This window comes from Triturus cristatus, chromosome 10 (assembly GCF_964204655.1).
Source record: "Triturus cristatus chromosome 10, aTriCri1.1, whole genome shotgun sequence".
NCBI lineage: Eukaryota > Metazoa > Chordata > Amphibia > Caudata > Salamandridae > Triturus > Triturus cristatus.
The window spans coordinates 855,623,174-855,641,078 of record NC_140593.1 but is presented as its reverse complement, the minus strand read 5'-3'; the positions used below and the strand labels follow the sequence as shown (position 1 = coordinate 855,641,078).

Here is a 17,905-nt window from a genome sequence, read left to right as displayed (position 1 = left end):
AGCAGTTGATCCCATCTTTATTGTGAGGCTCTCCTGCCACCTTTTGGGCGGAGAAGGCACTGTCCCTGCAACAACACAGGCAGACATGTTCAACAGGGCTTCCTGGTTATGTGGGAGGAGCAGATTGTCATTGGTCCCCCCTTGCGAATTTTAATTTACATAAGGAAGACAGAGAGGTATCTGGGAGTAGGCAGTACACACGGACATTGAACTCTATCTTGTGATTTGCAGCCAATTCTAGATTGAGGCAGGAGGAAAGGAGGTGACTTGCCCAAAAATGGCCATCCTGGGAATTCAGCCACCCTGGGGCTCCCAGGTTAGTGTTTCAGTCCTGCGAGCCACTCATATAAATCTCGCCTGATCGAGCCTGATCGAGCGCTGAGTGAGCGTGTTTGAATCCAAGAATCAAATGCCTCTGTCTTAGGAGCAAGAATTGGCAGGCCCTCCCTTGCATCTGGGGTGGAAGTCTATGGGGCAAGTGTCCAGGACTTGCAGAGGAGTACAAGTGCCAGAAAGTGCCACAGTTCTCCTCAGCGCCTTTTTTCTGCTCTCTGGCAGCTAGGATATCGACTGATCCCTTCCTTGCAAGAGTGAAAAAAACAACACCTTGAGAGAAAACATGACTTTTTGTGGTTCACATAGAGAGAGAGCAGCCAAATAGCCCTGCTTTGTTTCTGAAAGACGCATCAGAAATTGCTTAAAATGCCGACTGGGGAATCAGGCTCGTTGGTCTAGGGGTATGATTCTCGCTTCGGGTGCGAGAGGTCCCGGATTCAAATCCCGGACGAGCCCATGCTGTGGAATTATTTTTAGGCTGCTTATTATATAGGGCCATTTCTTCTTTTCAATGCTATAAGACGCCGTGTATGGTGAGAAAGTTCCTTTCCCTCTACGCTATTTCCCACTTTTGGCGTATAGAATTTCAGTGCCGGACTTCTTTGCAACTGCTTTTCTGGGGTGGACCATCAGTGTAGGAAAATTAAATGCAAAGTGTTTTTCTAGTGTGGTTTCAGGTATGGTTTTAAAATCGCCTTTTGGAATAAAAGGGGTCCTCGTTCCTTTCTTCCAAAGAAAGAGATCGGGTAAGGAGGGTCCAACTTTGAGCTTCATGGACATTGGCCCTTGGTCTGTGCATTCCAGCCCACTACATGCCAAGAAGATTCCTGCAAGCGTGTCTGTTTCTGTAGTGTAGTGGTTATCACGTTCGCTTTACACGCGAAAGGTCCCTGGTTCGAGACCGGGCAGAAAGAGCAGTTTTCTGTTTTTCACACAGTTTGCATTTACTCTCTCAATTTATAGGAAAGCTGAGATAATGGAAGCTGTCTATCCCTCACCAGCGTGATGTACTGTGCTCCAGGGGTATCAGTGACAGCTCAAAAAGAGAAGTGACGATAGTTTGCGCTATTCGTTTGCACGTCCTTGTGTACTGAAGGTTGGGCCTACTTCATGAAAGCAAGGCATGAGAGCAGAAATGGTTTTATTGACCTCACCGAGAGCATACACCTAGAACAAACAAAATGTCTGAAGGATAGAGGCATTTTCATTTCTTGTTCGATGACGGCCATGGAAAAGACAGCAACCATATTGCAGAAGAGAGCAGCATGTGCAGTTGCTTGCTTTGGGTGAAGCATTCACTAACTCGCTGCCAATAACCCCCGGAGCCGGCGCGAAAGGCGACTCTTGTGTTCCTCGGCTCGTTGGTCTAGGGGTATGATTCTCGATTAGGGTGCGAGAGGTCCCGGGTTCAAATCCCGGACGAGCCCTTTTTCAGAGGTAAACATACGAATCCTACTCAAAACTGACAATGCCTGACTATTTCTCATTACACTCGCCGCATTGTTGCACAAAATATTTTGAACCTCATAAGAAACATGGATCACCGTGCTTTTTCTGCCTTCATGCTTAGTCTGTGTGTGTCCCAGGTGATGCTTTCCCAAGCTGTACTTGCTGGCATTTAGGCATCAGATATTTGTCTGTCGATGCCTGCATAAGTCAATTTTTAATACGTCTAATTGCAAGTATGTTGGCTGATATCTCTGCAGTTTTCACACTTGTTCCTCGCTTTCTGAGTGGCTGCTGATACAGCAGAATAGAAGTAGAGAGAACCCTTGAGAGGAACCTTGCTCTAACAGTAAAACACAGCAAGTGAGTTTCTGTAGTGTAGTGGTCATCACGTTCGCCTAACATGCGAAAGGTCCCCGGTTCGAGACCGGGCAGAAACACTGTGCATGAGCTGCTTTTATGTGCACCCTCTAAAACCTTATTATCTCAATGCAAGCTTAAGAAGAGGCGGTCCTTGAACCCAGCGAGCCATGGGAAACTTCCTTTACTTTTGCAAGACGAAACAAAGTAATCCGCATCCATCAGTGGTCGCTCTTGTGCCTAGCTTTTTTTTTGTCATGCCATGTTGTATTGTGGGGTCTTTACACTTGTGACATTGCTGTGAACGTTGTAAGTGCAAACATTGGCAGGTGCAGTCAGAAGAGTCAGATCTGTGCACACCCAGGGCTGTCAGGATGGCCGAGTGGTCTAAGGCGCCAGACTCAAGAGAGCTTGATCTTCAGTGCAACTGAGACTTCTGGTCTCCTCATGGAGGCGTGGGTTCAAATCCCACTTCTGACAGGTTTCTTTTACACCCTTAAATCGTCCTGTTTTTTGCAGTGCATTCCCACACACCACAATCTTTGCACGGACCTGTAACATATGACGAGAAATCCAGCAACGATCAGGCTGGGCCCTCAATCACAATTCCATGTATTCCTGGAAGGGACACCTCAGGCACACCTTCAGTTAAATTTGCACTCCATCACACAAACTGCCGTGCTGGTTTCTCATTAAGCAGTTGATCCCATCTTTGTTGTGAGGCTTTCCTGCCACCTTTTGGGCGGAGAAGGCACTGTCCCTGCAAAAACACAGGCAGACATGTTCAACAGGGCTTCCTGGTTATGTGGGAGGAGCAGATTGTCATTGGTCCCCCCTTGCGAATTTTAATTTACATAAGGAAGACAGAGAGGTATCTGGGAGTAGGCAGTACACACGGACATTGAACTCTATCTTGTGATTTGCAGCCAATTCTAGATTGAGGCAGGAGGAAAGGAGGTGACTTGCCCAAAAATGGCCATCCTGGGAATTTAGCCACCCTGGGGCTCCCAGGTTAGTGTTTCAGTCCTGCGAGCCACTCATATAAATCTCGCCTGATCGAGCCTGATCGAGCGCTGAGTGAGCGTGTTTGAATCCAAGAATCAAATGCCTCTGTCTTAGGAGCAAGAATTGGCAGGCCCTCCCTTGCATCTGGGGTGGAAGTCTATGGGGCAAGTGTCCAGGACTTGCAGAGGAGTACAAGTGCCAGAAAGTGCCACAGTTCTCATCAGCGCCTTTTTTCTGCTCTCTGGCAGCTAGGATATCGACTGATCCCTTCCTTGCAAGAGTGAAAAAAACAACACCTTGAGAGAAAACATGACTTTTTGTGGTTCACATAGAGAGAGAGCAGCCAAATAGCCCTGCTTTGTTTCTGAAAGACGCATCAGAAATTGCTTAAAATGCCAACTGGGGAATCAGGCTCGTTGGTCTAGGGGTATGATTCTCGCTTCGGGTGCGAGAGGTCCCGGATTCAAATCCCGGACGAGCCCATGCTGTGGAATTATTTTTAGGCTTCTTATTATATAGGGCCATTTCTTCTTTTCAATGCTATAAGACGCCGTGTATGGTGAGAAAGTTCCTTTCCCTCTACGCTATTTCCCACTTTTGGCATATAGAATTTCAGTGCCGGACTTCTTTGCAACTGCTTTTCTGGGGTGGACCATCAGTGTAGGAAAATTAAATGCAAAGTGTTTTTCTAGTGTGGTTTCAGGTATGGTTTTAAAATCGCCTTTTGGAATAAAAGGGGTCCTCGTTCCTTTCTTCCAAAGAAAGAGATCGGGTAAGGAGGGTCCAACTTTGAGCTTCATGGACATTGGCCCTTGGTCTGTGCATTCCAGCCCACTACATGCCAAGAAGATTCCTGCAAGCGTGTCTGTTTCTGTAGTGTAGTGGTTATCACGTTCGCTTTACACGCGAAAGGTCCCTGGTTCGAGACCGGGCAGAAAGAGCAGTTTTCTGTTTTTCACACAGTTTGCATTTACTCTCTCAATTTATAGGAAAGCTGAGATAATGGAAGCTGTCTATCCCTCACCAGCGTGACGTACTGTGCTCCAGGGGTATCAGTGACAGCTCAAAAAGAGAAGTGACGATAGTTTGCGCTATTCGTTTGCACGTCCTTGTGTACTGAAGGTTGGGCCTACTTCATGAAAGCAAGGCATGAGAGCAGAAATGGTTTTATTGACCTCACCGAGAGCATACACCTAGAACAAACAAAATGTCTGAAGGATAGAGGCATTTTCATTTCTTGTTCGATGACGGCCATGGAAAAGACAGCAACCATATTGCAGAAGAGAGCAGCATGTGCAGTTGCTTGCTTTGGGTGAAGCATTCACTAACTCGCTGCCAATAACCCCCGGAGCCGGTGCGAAAGGCGACTCTTGTGTGCCTCGGCTCGTTGGTCTAGGGGTATGATTCTCGATTAGGGTGCGAGAGGTCCCGGGTTCAAATCCCGGACGAGCCCTTTTTCAGAGGTAAACATACGAATCCTACTCAAAACTGACAATGCCTGACTATTTCTCATTACACTCGCCGCATTGTTGCACAAAATATTTTGAACCTCATAAGAAACATGGATCACCGTGCTTTTTCTGCCTTCATGCTTAGTCTGTGTGTGTCCCAGGTGATGCTTTCCCAAGCTGTACTTGCTGGCATTTAGGCATCAGATATTTGTCTGTCGATGCCTGCATAAGTCAATTTTTAATACGTCTAATTGCAAGTATGTTGGCTGATATCTCTGCAGTTTTCACACTTGTTCCTCGCTTTCTGAGTGGCTGCTGATACAGCAGAATAGAAGTAGAGAGAACCCTTGAGAGGAACCTTGCTCTAACAGTAAAACACAGCAAGTGAGTTTCTGTAGTGTAGTGGTCATCACGTTCGCCTAACATGCGAAAGGTCCCCGGTTCGAGACCGGGCAGAAACACTGTGCATGAGCTGCTTTTATGTGCACCCTCTAAAACCTTATTATCTCAATGCAAGCTTAAGAAGAGGCGGTCCTTGAACCCAGCGAGCCATGGGAAACTTCCTTTACTTTTGCAAGACGAAACAAAGTAATCCGCATCCATCAGTGGTCGCTCTTGTGCCTAGCTTTTTTTTTGTCATGCCATGTTGTATTGTGGGGTCTTTACACTTGTGACATTGCTGTGAACGTTGTAAGTGCAAACATTGGCAGGTGCAGTCAGAAGAGTCAGATCTGTGCACACCCAGGGCTGTCAGGATGGCCGAGTGGTCTAAGGCGCCAGACTCAAAAGAGCTTGATCTTCAGTGCAACTGAGACTTCTGGTCTCCTCATGGAGGCGTGGGTTCAAATCCCACTTCTGACAGGTTTCTTTTACACCCTTAAATCGTCCTGTTTTTTGCAGTGCATTCCCACACACCACAATCTTTGCACGGACCTGTAACATATGACGAGAAATCCACCAACGATCAGGCTGGGCCCTCAATCACAATTCCATGTATTCCTGGAAGGGACACCTCAGGCACACCTTCAGTTAAATTTGCACTCCATCACACAAACTGCCGTGCTGGTTTCTCATTAAGCAGTTGATCCCATCTTTGTTGTGAGGCTCTCCTGCCACCTTTTGGGCGGAGAAGGCACTGTCCCTGCAACAACACAGGCAGACATGTTCAACAGGGCTTCCTGGTTATGTGGGAGGAGCAGATTGTCATTGGTCCCCCCTTGCGAATTTTAATTTACATAAGGAAGACAGAGAGGTATCTGGGAGTAGGCAGTACACACGGACATTGAACTCTATCTTGTGATTTGCAGCCAATTCTAGATTGAGGCAGGAGGAAAGGAGGTGACTTGCCCAAAAATGGCCATCCTGGGAATTTAGCCACCCTGGGGCTCCCAGGTTAGTGTTTCAGTCCTGCGAGCCACTCATATAAATCTCGCCTGATCGAGCCTGATCGAGCGCTGAGTGAGCGTGTTTGAATCCAAGAATCAAATGCCTCTGTCTTAGGAGCAAGAATTGGCAGGCCCTCCCTTGCATCTGGGGTGGAAGTCTATGGGGCAAGTGTCCAGGACTTGCAGAGGAGTACAAGTGCCAGAAAGTGCCACAGTTCTCATCAGCGCCTTTTTTCTGCTCTCTGGCAGCTAGGATATCGACTGATCCCTTCCTTGCAAGAGTGAAAAAAACAACACCTTGAGAGAAAACATGACTTTTTGTGGTTCACATAGAGAGAGAGCAGCCAAATAGCCCTGCTTTGTTTCTGAAAGACGCATCAGAAATTGCTTAAAATGCCAACTGGGGAATCAGGCTCGTTGGTCTAGGGGTATGATTCTCGCTTCGGGTGCGAGAGGTCCCGGATTCAAATCCCGGACGAGCCCATGCTGTGGAATTATTTTTAGGCTTCTTATTATATAGGGCCATTTCTTCTTTTCAATGCTATAAGACGCCGTGTATGGTGAGAAAGTTCCTTTCCCTCTACGCTATTTCCCACTTTTGGCGTATAGAATTTCAGTGCCGGACTTCTTTGCAACTGCTTTTCTGGGGTGGACCATCAGTGTAGGAAAATTAAATGCAAAGTGTTTTTCTAGTGTGGTTTCAGGTATGGTTTTAAAATCGCCTTTTGGAATAAAAGGGGTCCTCGTTCCTTTCTTCCAAAGAAAGAGATCGGGTAAGGAGGGTCCAACTTTGAGCTTCATGGACATTGGCCCTTGGTCTGTGCATTCCAGCCCACTACATGCCAAGAAGATTCCTGCAAGCGTGTCTGTTTCTGTAGTGTAGTGGTTATCACGTTCGCTTTACACGCGAAAGGTCCCTGGTTCGAGACCGGGCAGAAAGAGCAGTTTTCTGTTTTTCACACAGTTTGCATTTACTCTCTCAATTTATAGGAAAGCTGAGATAATGGAAGCTGTCTATCCCTCACCAGCGTGACGTACTGTGCTCCAGGGGTATCAGTGACAGCTCAAAAAGAGAAGTGACGATAGTTTGCGCTATTCGTTTGCACGTCCTTGTGTACTGAAGGTTGGGCCTACTTCATGAAAGCAAGGCATGAGAGCAGAAATGGTTTTATTGACCTCACCGAGAGCATACACCTAGAACAAACAAAATGTCTGAAGGATAGAGGCATTTTCATTTCTTGTTCGATGACGGCCATGGAAAAGACAGCAACCATATTGCAGAAGAGAGCAGCATGTGCAGTTGCTTGCTTTGGGTGAAGCATTCACTAACTCGCTGCCAATAACCCCCGGAGCCGGTGCGAAAGGCGACTCTTGTGTGCCTCGGCTCGTTGGTCTAGGGGTATGATTCTCGATTAGGGTGTGAGAGGTCCCGGGTTCAAATCCCGGACGAGCCCTTTTTCAGAGGTAAACATACGAATCCTACTCAAAACTCACAATGCCTGACTATTTCTCATTACACTCGCCGCATTGTTGCACAAAATATTTTGAACCTCATAAGAAACATGGATCACCGTGCTTTTTCTGCCTTCATGCTTAGTCTGTGTGTGTCCCAGGTGATGCTTTCCCAAGCTGTACTTGCTGGCATTTAGGCATCAGATATTTGTCTGTCGATGCCTGCATAAGTCAATTTTTAATACGTCTAATTGCAAGTATGTTGGCTGATATCTCTGCAGTTTTCACACTTGTTCCTCGCTTTCTGAGTGGCTGCTGATACAGCAGAATAGAAGTAGAGAGAACCCTTGAGAGGAACCTTGCTCTAACAGTAAAACACAGCAAGTGAGTTTCTGTAGTGTAGTGGTCATCACGTTCGCCTAACACGCGAAAGGTCCCCGGTTCGAGACCGGGCAGAAACACTGTGCATGAGCTGCTTTTATGTGCACCCTCTAAAACCTTATTATCTCAATGCAAGCTTAAGAAGAGGCGGTCCTTGAACCCAGCGAGCCATGGGAAACTTCCTTTACTTTTGCAAGACGAAACAAAGTAATCCGCATCCATCAGTGGTCGCTCTTGTGCCTAGCTTTTTTTTTGTCATGCCATGTTGTATTGTGGGGTCTTTACACTTGTGACATTGCTGTGAACGTTGTAAGTGCAAACATTGGCAGGTGCAGTCAGAAGAGTCAGATCTGTGCACACCCAGGGCTGTCAGGATGGCCGAGTGGTCTAAGGCGCCAGACTCAAGAGAGCTTGATCTTCAGTGCAACTGAGACTTCTGGTCGCCTCATGGAGGCGTGGGTTCTTTTACACCCTTAAATCGTCCTGTTTTTTGCAGTGCATTCCCACACACCACAATCTTTGCACGGACCTGTAACATATGACGAGAAATCCAGCAACGATCAGGCTGGGCCCTCAATCACAATTCCATGTATTCCTGGAAGGGACACCTCAGGCACACCTTCAGTTAAATTTGCACTCCATCACACAAACTGCCGTGCTGGTTTCTCATTAAGCAGTTGATCCCATCTTTGTTGTGAGGCTTTCCTGCCACCTTTTGGGCGGAGAAGGCACTGTCCCTGCAAAAACACAGGCAGACATGTTCAACAGGGCTTCCTGGTTATGTGGGAGGAGCAGATTGTCATTGGTCCCCCCTTGCGAATTTTAATTTACATAAGGAAGACAGAGAGGTATCTGGGAGTAGGCAGTACACACGGACATTGAACTCTATCTTGTGATTTGCAGCCAATTCTAGATTGAGGCAGGAGGAAAGGAGGTGACTTGCCCAAAAATGGCCATCCTGGGAATTTAGCCACCCTGGGGCTCCCAGGTTAGTGTTTCAGTCCTGCGAGCCACTCATATAAATCTCGCCTGATCGAGCCTGATCGAGCGCTGAGTGAGCGTGTTTGAATCCAAGAATCAAATGCCTCTGTCTTAGGAGCAAGAATTGGCAGGCCCTCCCTTGCATCTGGGGTGGAAGTCTATGGGGCAAGTGTCCAGGACTTGCAGAGGAGTACAAGTGCCAGAAAGTGCCACAGTTCTCATCAGCGCCTTTTTTCTGCTCTCTGGCAGCTAGGATATCGACTGATCCCTTCCTTGCAAGAGTGAAAAAAACAACACCTTGAGAGAAAACATGACTTTTTGTGGTTCACATAGAGAGAGAGCAGCCAAATAGCCCTGCTTTGTTTCTGAAAGACGCATCAGAAATTGCTTAAAATGCCAACTGGGGAATCAGGCTCGTTGGTCTAGGGGTATGATTCTCGCTTCGGGTGCGAGAGGTCCCGGATTCAAATCCCGGACGAGCCCATGCTGTGGAATTATTTTTAGGCTTCTTATTATATAGGGCCATTTCTTCTTTTCAATGCTATAAGACGCCGTGTATGGTGAGAAAGTTCCTTTCCCTCTACGCTATTTCCCACTTTTGGCGTATAGAATTTCAGTGCCGGACTTCTTTGCAACTGCTTTTCTGGGGTGGACCATCAGTGTAGGAAAATTAAATGCAAAGTGTTTTTCTAGTGTGGTTTCAGGTATGGTTTTAAAATCGCCTTTTGGAATAAAAGGGGTCCTCGTTGCTTTCTTCCAAAGAAAGAGATCGGGTAAGGAGGGTCCAACTTTGAGCTTCATGGACATTGGCCCTTGGTCTGTGCATTCCAGCCCACTACATGCCAAGAAGATTCCTGCAAGCGTGTCTGTTTCTGTAGTGTAGTGGTTATCACGTTCGCTTTACACGCGAAAGGTCCCTGGTTCGAGACCGGGCAGAAAGAGCAATTTTCTGTTTTTCACACAGTTTGCATTTACTCTCTCAATTTATAGGAAAGCTGAGATAATGGAAGCTGTCTATCCCTCACCAGCGTGACGTACTGTGCTCCAGGGGTATCAGTGACAGCTCAAAAAGAGAAGTGACGATAGTTTGCGCTATTCGTTTGCACGTCCTTGTGTACTGAAGGTTGGGCCTACTTCATGAAAGCAAGGCATGAGAGCAGAAATGGTTTTATTGACCTCACCGAGAGCATACACCTAGAACAAACAAAATGTCTGAAGGATAGAGGCATTTTCATTTCTTGTTCGATGACGGCCATGGAAAAGACAGCAACCATATTGCAGAAGAGAGCAGCATGTGCAGTTGCTTGCTTTGGGTGAAGCATTCACTAACTCGCTGCCAATAACCCCCAGAGCCGGTGCGAAAGGCGAATCTTGTGTGCCTCGGCTCGTTGGTCTAGGGGTATGATTCTCGATTAGGGTGTGAGAGGTCCCGGGTTCAAATCCTGGACGAGCCCTTTTTCAGAGGTAAACATACGAATCCTACTCAAAACTCACAATGCCTGACTATTTCTCATTACACTCGCCGCATTGTTGCACAAAATATTTTGAACCTCATAAGAAACATGGATCACCGTGCTTTTTCTGCCTTCATGCTTAGTCTGTGTGTGTCCCAGGTGATGCTTTCCCAAGCTGTACTTGCTGGCATTTAGGCATCAGATATTTGTCTGTCGATGCCTGCATAAGTCAATTTTTAATACGTCTAATTGCAAGTATGTTGGCTGATATCTCTGCAGTTTTCACACTTGTTCCTCGCTTTCTGAGTGGCTGCTGATACAGCAGAATAGAAGTAGAGAGAACCCTTGAGAGGAACCTTGCTCTAACAGTAAAACACAGCAAGTGAGTTTCTGTAGTGTAGTGGTCATCACGTTCGCCTAACACGCGAAAGGTCCCTGGTTCGAGACCGGGCAGAAACACTGTGCATGAGCTGCTTTTATGTGCACCCTCTAAAACCTTATTATCTCAATGCAAGCTTAAGAAGAGGCGGTCCTTGAACCCAGCGAGCCATGGGAAACTTCCTTTACTTTTGCAAGACGAAACAAAGTAATCCGCATCCATCAGTGGTCGCTCTTGTGCCTAGCTTTTTTTTTGTCATGCCATGTTGTATTGTGGGGTCTTTACACTTGTGACATTGCTGTGAACGTTGTAAGTGCAAACATTGGCAGGTGCAGTCAGAAGAGTCAGATCTGTGCACACCCAGGGCTGTCAGGATGGCCGAGTGGTCTAAGGCGCCAGACTCAAGAGAGCTTGATCTTCAGTGCAACTGAGACTTCTGGTCTCCTCATGGAGGCGTGGGTTCAAATCCCACTTCTGACAGGTTTCTTTTACACCCTTAAATCGTCCTGTTTTTTGCAGTGCATTCCCACACACCACAATCTTTGCACGGACCTGTAACATATGACGAGAAATCCACCAACGATCAGGCTGGGCCCTCAATCACAATTCCATGTATTCCTGGAAGGGACACCTCAGGCACACCTTCAGTTAAATTTGCACTCCATCACACAAACTGCCGTGCTGGTTTCTCATTAAGCAGTTGATCCCATCTTTGTTGTGAGGCTCTCCTGCCACCTTTTGGGCGGAGAAGGCACTGTCCCTGCAACAACACAGGCAGACATGTTCAACAGGGCTTCCTGGTTATGTGGGAGGAGCAGATTGTCATTGGTCCCCCCTTGCGAATTTTAATTTACATAAGGAAGACAGAGAGGTATCTGGGAGTAGGCAGTACACACGGACATTGAACTCTATCTTGTGATTTGCAGCCAATTCTAGATTGAGGCAGGAGGAAAGGAGGTGACTTGCCCAAAAATGGCCATCCTGGGAATTTAGCCACCCTGGGGCTCCCAGGTTAGTGTTTCAGTCCTGCGAGCCACTCATATAAATCTCGCCTGATCGAGCCTGATCGAGCGCTGAGTGAGCGTGTTTGAATCCAAGAATCAAATGCCTCTGTCTTAGGAGCAAGAATTGGCAGGCCCTCCCTTGCATCTGGGGTGGAAGTCTATGGGGCAAGTGTCCAGGACTTGCAGAGGAGTACAAGTGCCAGAAAGTGCCACAGTTCTCATCAGCGCCGTTTTTCTGCTCTCTGGCAGCTAGGATATCGACTGATCCCTTCCTTGCAAGAGTGAAAAAAACAACACCTTGAGAGAAAACATGACTTTTTGTGGTTCACATAGAGAGAGAGCAGCCAAATAGCCCTGCTTTGTTTCTGAAAGACGCATCAGAAATTGCTTAAAATGCCAACTGGGAAATCAGGCTCGTTGGTCTAGGGGTATGATTCTCGCTTCGGGTGCGAGAGGTCCCGGATTCAAATCCCGGACGAGCCCATGCTGTGGAATTATTTTTAGGCTTCTTATTATATAGGGCCATTTCTTCTTTTCAATGCTATAAGACGCCGTGTATGGTGAGAAAGTTCCTTTCCCTCTACGCTATTTCCCACTTTTGGCGTATAGAATTTCAGTGCCGGACTTCTTTGCAACTGCTTTTCTGGGGTGGACCATCAGTGTAGGAAAATTAAATGCAAAGTGTTTTTCTAGTGTGGTTTCAGGTATGGTTTTAAAATCGCCTTTTGGAATAAAAGGGGTCCTCGTTCCTTTCTTCCAAAGAAAGAGATCGGGTAAGGAGGGTCCAACTTTGAGCTTCATGGACATTGGCCCTTGGTCTGTGCATTCCAGCCCACTACATGCCAAGAAGATTCCTGCAAGCGTGTCTGTTTCTGTAGTGTAGTGGTTATCACGTTCGCTTTACACGCGAAAGGTCCCTGGTTCGAGACCGGGCAGAAAGAGCAGTTTTCTGTTTTTCACACAGTTTGCATTTACTCTCTCAATTTATAGGAAAGCTGAGATAATGGAAGCTGTCTATCCCTCACCAGCGTGACGTACTGTGCTCCAGGGGTATCAGTGACAGCTCAAAAAGAGAAGTGACGATAGTTTGCGCTATTCGTTTGCACGTCCTTGTGTACTGAAGGTTGGGCCTACTTCATGAAAGCAAGGCATGAGAGCAGAAATGGTTTTATTGGCCTCACCGAGAGCATACACCTAGAACAAACAAAATGTCTGAAGGATAGAGGCATTTTCATTTCTTGTTCGATGACGGCCATGGAAAAGACAGCAACCATATTGCAGAAGAGAGCAGCATGTGCAGTTGCTTGCTTTGGGTGAAGCATTCTCTAACTCGCTGCCAATAACCCCCGGAGCCGGTGTGAAAGGCGACTCTTGTGTGCCTCGGCTCGTTGGTCTAGGGGTATGATTCTCGATTAGGGTGCGAGAGGTCCCGGGTTCAAATCCCGGACGAGCCCTTTTTCAGAGGTAAACATACGAATCCTACTCAAAACTCACAATGCCTGACTATTTCTCATTACACTCGCCGCATTGTTGCACAAAATATTTTGAACCTCATAAGAAACATGGATCACCGTGCTTTTTCTGCCTTCATGCTTAGTTTGTGTGTGTCCCAGGTGATGCTTTCCCAAGCTGTACTTGCTGGCATTTAGGCATCAGATATTTGTCTGTCGATGCCTGCATAAGTCAATTTTTAATACGTCTAATTGCAAGTATGTTGGCTGATATCTCTGCAGTTTTCACACTTGTTCCTCGCTTTCTGAGTGGCTGCTGATACAGCAGAATAGAAGTAGAGAGAACCCTTGAGAGGAACCTTGCTCTAACAGTAAAACACAGCAAGTGAGTTTCTGTAGTGTAGTGGTCATCACGTTCGCCTAACACGCGAAAGGTCCCCGGTTCGAGACCGGGCAGAAACACTGTGCATGAGCTGCTTTTATGTGCACCCTCTAAAACCTTATTATCTCAATGCAAGCTTAAGAAGAGGCGGTCCTTGAACCCAGCGATCCATGGGACACTTCCTTTACTTTTGCAAGACGAAACAAAGTAATCCGCATCCATCAGTGGTCGCTCTTGTGCCTAGCTTTTTTTTTGTCATGCCATGTTGTATTGTGGGGTCTTTACACTTGTGACATTGCTGTGAACGTTGTAAGTGCAAACATTGGCAGGTGCAGTCAGAAGAGTCAGATCTGTGCACACCCAGGGCTGTCAGGATGGCCGAGTGGTCTAAGGCGCCAGACTCAAGAGAGCTTGATCTTCAGTGCAACTGAGACTTCTGGTCGCCTCATGGAGGCGTGGGTTCAAATCCCACTTCTGACAGGTTTCTTTTACACCCTTAAATCGTCCTGTTTTTTGCAGTGCATTCCCACACACCACAATCTTTGCACGGACCTGTAACATATGACGAGAAATCCAGCAACGATCAGGCTGGGCCCTCAATCACAATTCCATGTATTCCTGGAAGGGACACCTCAGGCACACCTTCAGTTAAATTTGCACTCCATCACACAAACTGCCGTGCTGGTTTCTCATTAAGCAGTTGATCCCATCTTTGTTGTGAGGCTCTCCTGCCACCTTTTGGGCGGAGAAGGCACTGTCCCTGCAACAACACAGGCAGACATGTTCAACAGGGCTTCCTGGTTATGTGGGAGGAGCAGATTGTCATTGGTCCCCCCTTGCGAATTTTAATTTACATAAGGAAGACAGAGAGGTATCTGGGAGTAGGCAGTACACACGGACATTGAACTCTATCTTGTGATTTGCAGCCAATTCTAGATTGAGGCAGGAGGAAAGGAGGTGACTTGCCCAAAAATGGCCATCCTGAGAATTCAGCCACCCTGGGGCTCCCAGGTTAGTGTTTCAGTCCTGCGAGCCACTCATATAAATCTCGCCTGATCGAGCCTGATCGAGCGCTGAGTGAGCGTGTTTGAATCCAAGAATCAAATGCCTCTGTCTTAGGAGCAAGAATTGGCAGGCCCTCCCTTGCATCTGGGGTGGAAGTCTATGGGGCAAGTGTCCAGGACTTGCAGAGGAGTACAAGTGCCAGAAAGTGCCACAGTTCTCATCAGCGCCTTTTTTCTGCTCTCTGGCAGCTAGGATATCGACTGATCCCTTCCTTGCAAGAGTGAAAAAAACAACACCTTGAGAGAAAACATGACTTTTTGTGGTTCACATAGAGAGAGAGCAGCCAAATAGCCCTGCTTTGTTTCTGAAAGACGCATCAGAAATTGCTTAAAATGCCGACTGGGGAATCAGGCTCGTTGGTCTAGGGGTATGATTCTCGCTTCGGGTGCGAGAGGTCCCGGATTCAAATCCCGGACGAGCCCATGCTGTGGAATTATTTTTAGGCTGCTTATTATATAGGGCCATTTCTTCTTTTCAATGCTATAAGACGCCGTGTATGGTGAGAAAGTTCCTTTACCTCTACGCTATTTCCCACTTTTGGCGTATAGAATTTCAGTGCCGGACTTCTTTGCAACTGCTTTTCTGGGGTGGACCATCAGTGTAGGAAAATTAAATGCTAAGTGTTTTTCTAGTGTGGTTTCAGGTATGGTTTTAAAATCGCCTTTTGGAATAAAAGGGGTCCTCGTTCCTTTCTTCCAAAGAAAGAGATCGGGTAAGGAGGGTCCAACTTTGAGCTTCATGGACATTGGCCCTTGGTCTGTGCATTCCAGCCCACTACATGCCAAGAAGATTCCTGCAAGCGTGTCTGTTTCTGTAGTGTAGTGGTTATCACGTTCGCTTTACACGCGAAAGGTCCCTGGTTCGAGACCGGGCAGAAACAGCAGCTTTCTGTTTTTCACACAGTTTGCATTTACTCTCTCAATTTATAGGAAAGCTGAGATAATGGAAGCTGTCTATCCCTCACCAGCGTGACGTACTGTGCTCCAGGGGTATCAGTGACAGCTCAAAAAGAGAAGTGACGATAGTTTGCGCTATTCGTTTGCACGTCCTTGTGTACTGAAGGTTGGGCCTACTTCATGAAAGCAAGGCATGAGAGCAGAAATGGTTTTATTGACCTCACCGAGAGCATACACCTAGAACAAACAAAATGTCTGAAGGATAGAGGCATTTTCATTTCTTGTTCGATGACGGCCATGGAAAAGACAGCAACCATATTGCAGAAGAGAGCAGCATGTGCAGTTGCTTGCTTTGGGTGAAGCATTCACTAACTCGCTGCCAATAACCAAGGGAGCCGGTGCGAAAGGCGACTCTTGTGTGCCTCGGCTCGTTGGTCTAGGGGTATGATTCTCGCTTAGGGTGCGAGAGGTCCCGGGTTCAAATCCCGGACGAGCCCTTTTTCAGAGGTAAACATACGAATCCTACTCAAAACTCACAATGCCTGACTATTTCTCATTACACTCGCCGCATTGTTGCACAAAATATTTTGAACCTCATAAGAAACATGGATCACCGTGCTTTTTCTGCCTTCATGCTTAGTCTGTGTGTGTCCCAGGTGATGCTTTCCCAAGCTGTACTTGCTGGCATTTAGGCATCAGATATTTGTCTGTCGATGCCTGCATAAGTCAATTTTTAATACGCCTAATTGCAAGTATGTTGGCTGATATCTCTGCAGTTTTCACACTTGCTCCTCGCTTTCTGAGTGGCTGCTGATACAGCAGAATAGAAGTAGAGAGAACCCTTGAGAGGAACCTTGCTCTAACAGTAAAACACAGCAAGTGAGTTTCTGTAGTGCAGTGGTCATCACGTTCGCCTAACACGCGAAAGGTCCCCGGTTCGAGACCGGGCAGAAACACTGTGCATGAGCTGCTTTTATGTGCACCCTCTAAAACCCTATTATCTCAATGCAAGCTTAAGAAGAGGCGGTCCTTGAACCCAGCGAGCCATGGGAAACTTCCTTTACTTTTGCAAGACGAAACAAAGTAATCCGCATCCATCAGTGGTCGCTCTTGTGCCTAGCTTTTTTTTTGTCATGCCATGTTGTATTGTGGGGTCTTTACACTTGTGACATTGCTGTGAACGTTGTAAGTGCAAACATTGGCAGGTGCAGTCAGAAGAGTCAGATCTGTGCACACCCAGGGCTGTCAGGATGGCCGAGTGGTCTAAGGCGCCAGACTCAAGAGAGCTTGATCTTCAGTGCAACTGAGACTTCTGGTCTCCTCATGGAGGCGTGGGTTCAAATCCCACTTCTGACAGGTTTCTTTTACACCCTTAAATCGTCCTGTTTTTTGCAGTGCATTCCCCACACACCACAATCTTTGCACGGACCTGTAACATATGACGAGAAATCCACCAACGATCAGGCTGGGCCCTCAATCACAATTCCATGTATTCCTGGAAGGGACACCTCAGGCACACCTTCAGTTAAATTTGCACTCCATCACACAAACTGCCGTGCTGGTTTCTCATTAAGCAGTTGATCCCATCTTTGTTGTGAGGCTCTCCTGCCACCTTTTGGGCGGAGAAGGCACTGTCCCTGCAACAACACAGGCAGACATGTTCAACAGGGCTTCCTGGTTATGTGGGAGGAGCAGATTGTCATTGGTCCCCCCTTGCGAATTTTAATTTACATAAGGAAGACAGAGAGGTATCTGGGAGTAGGCAGTACACACGGACATTGAACTCTATCTTGTGATTTGCAGCCAATTCTAGATTGAGGCAGGAGGAAAGGAGGTGACTTGCCCAAAAATGGCCATCCTGGGAATTTAGCCACCCTGGCGCTCCCAGGTTAGTGTTTCAGTCCTGCGAGCCACTCATATAAATCTCGCCTGATCGAGCCTGATCGAGCGCTGAGTGAGCGTGTTTGAATCCAAGAATCAAATGCCTCTGTCTTAGGAGCAAGAATTGGCAGGCCCTCCCTTGCATCTGGGGTGGAAGTCTATGGGGCAAGTGTCCAGGACTTGCAGAGGAGTACAAGTGCCAGAAAGTGCCACAGTTCTCATCAGCGCCGTTTTTCTGCTCTCTGGCAGCTAGGATATCGACTGATCCCTTCCTTGCAAGAGTGAAAAAAACAACACCTTGAGAGAAAACATGACTTTTTGTGGTTCACATAGAGAGAGAGCAGCCAAATAGCCCTGCTTTGTTTCTGAAAGACGCATCAGAAATTGCTTAAAATGCCAACTGGGAAATCAGGCTCGTTGGTCTAGGGGTATGATTCTCGCTTCGGGTGCGAGAGGTCCCGGATTCAAATCCCGGACGAGCCCATGCTGTGGAATTATTTTTAGGCTTCTTATTATATAGGGCCATTTCTTCTTTTCAATGCTATAAGACGCCGTGTATGGTGAGAAAGTTCCTTTCCCTCTACGCTATTTCCCAC

The 17,905-nt window shown here is 47.1% G+C and overlaps 12 non-coding genes across 12 annotated transcripts; all 12 read left to right on the top strand.

Moving 5' to 3' along the window:
- The first annotated feature begins 2,149 nt into the window (after nt 1–2,149).
- TRNAV-AAC (transfer RNA valine (anticodon AAC)) lies at nt 2,150–2,222 on the top strand. The gene has a single exon. It is a non-coding gene; the product is annotated as a tRNA-Val (tRNA).
- A 288-nt stretch (nt 2,223–2,510) lies between these two features.
- TRNAL-CAA (transfer RNA leucine (anticodon CAA)) lies at nt 2,511–2,622 on the top strand. Its single transcript has 2 exons — nt 2,511–2,548; nt 2,577–2,622. It is a non-coding gene; the product is annotated as a tRNA-Leu (tRNA).
- A 2,364-nt stretch (nt 2,623–4,986) lies between these two features.
- Nucleotides 4,987–5,059, top strand: TRNAV-AAC (transfer RNA valine (anticodon AAC)). The gene has a single exon. It is a non-coding gene; the product is annotated as a tRNA-Val (tRNA).
- A 288-nt stretch (nt 5,060–5,347) lies between these two features.
- On the top strand, nt 5,348–5,459 carry TRNAL-CAA (transfer RNA leucine (anticodon CAA)). The gene is made up of 2 exons: nt 5,348–5,385; nt 5,414–5,459. It is a non-coding gene; the product is annotated as a tRNA-Leu (tRNA).
- Nucleotides 5,460–7,823: 2,364 nt separating this feature from the next.
- On the top strand, nt 7,824–7,896 carry TRNAV-AAC (transfer RNA valine (anticodon AAC)). Its single transcript has one exon. It is a non-coding gene; the product is annotated as a tRNA-Val (tRNA).
- Nucleotides 7,897–10,637: 2,741 nt separating this feature from the next.
- On the top strand, nt 10,638–10,710 carry TRNAV-AAC (transfer RNA valine (anticodon AAC)). The gene has a single exon. It is a non-coding gene; the product is annotated as a tRNA-Val (tRNA).
- Nucleotides 10,711–10,998: 288 nt separating this feature from the next.
- Nucleotides 10,999–11,110, top strand: TRNAL-CAA (transfer RNA leucine (anticodon CAA)). The gene is made up of 2 exons: nt 10,999–11,036; nt 11,065–11,110. It is a non-coding gene; the product is annotated as a tRNA-Leu (tRNA).
- Nucleotides 11,111–13,474: 2,364 nt separating this feature from the next.
- TRNAV-AAC (transfer RNA valine (anticodon AAC)) lies at nt 13,475–13,547 on the top strand. Its single transcript has one exon. It is a non-coding gene; the product is annotated as a tRNA-Val (tRNA).
- Nucleotides 13,548–15,339: 1,792 nt separating this feature from the next.
- Nucleotides 15,340–15,412, top strand: TRNAV-UAC (transfer RNA valine (anticodon UAC)). Its single transcript has one exon. It is a non-coding gene; the product is annotated as a tRNA-Val (tRNA).
- A 441-nt stretch (nt 15,413–15,853) lies between these two features.
- On the top strand, nt 15,854–15,925 carry TRNAP-AGG (transfer RNA proline (anticodon AGG)). Its single transcript has one exon. It is a non-coding gene; the product is annotated as a tRNA-Pro (tRNA).
- Nucleotides 15,926–16,311: 386 nt separating this feature from the next.
- Nucleotides 16,312–16,384, top strand: TRNAV-AAC (transfer RNA valine (anticodon AAC)). Its single transcript has one exon. It is a non-coding gene; the product is annotated as a tRNA-Val (tRNA).
- Nucleotides 16,385–16,672: 288 nt separating this feature from the next.
- TRNAL-CAA (transfer RNA leucine (anticodon CAA)) lies at nt 16,673–16,784 on the top strand. Its single transcript has 2 exons — nt 16,673–16,710; nt 16,739–16,784. It is a non-coding gene; the product is annotated as a tRNA-Leu (tRNA).
- The last annotated feature ends 1,121 nt before the right edge of the window (nt 16,785–17,905 follow it).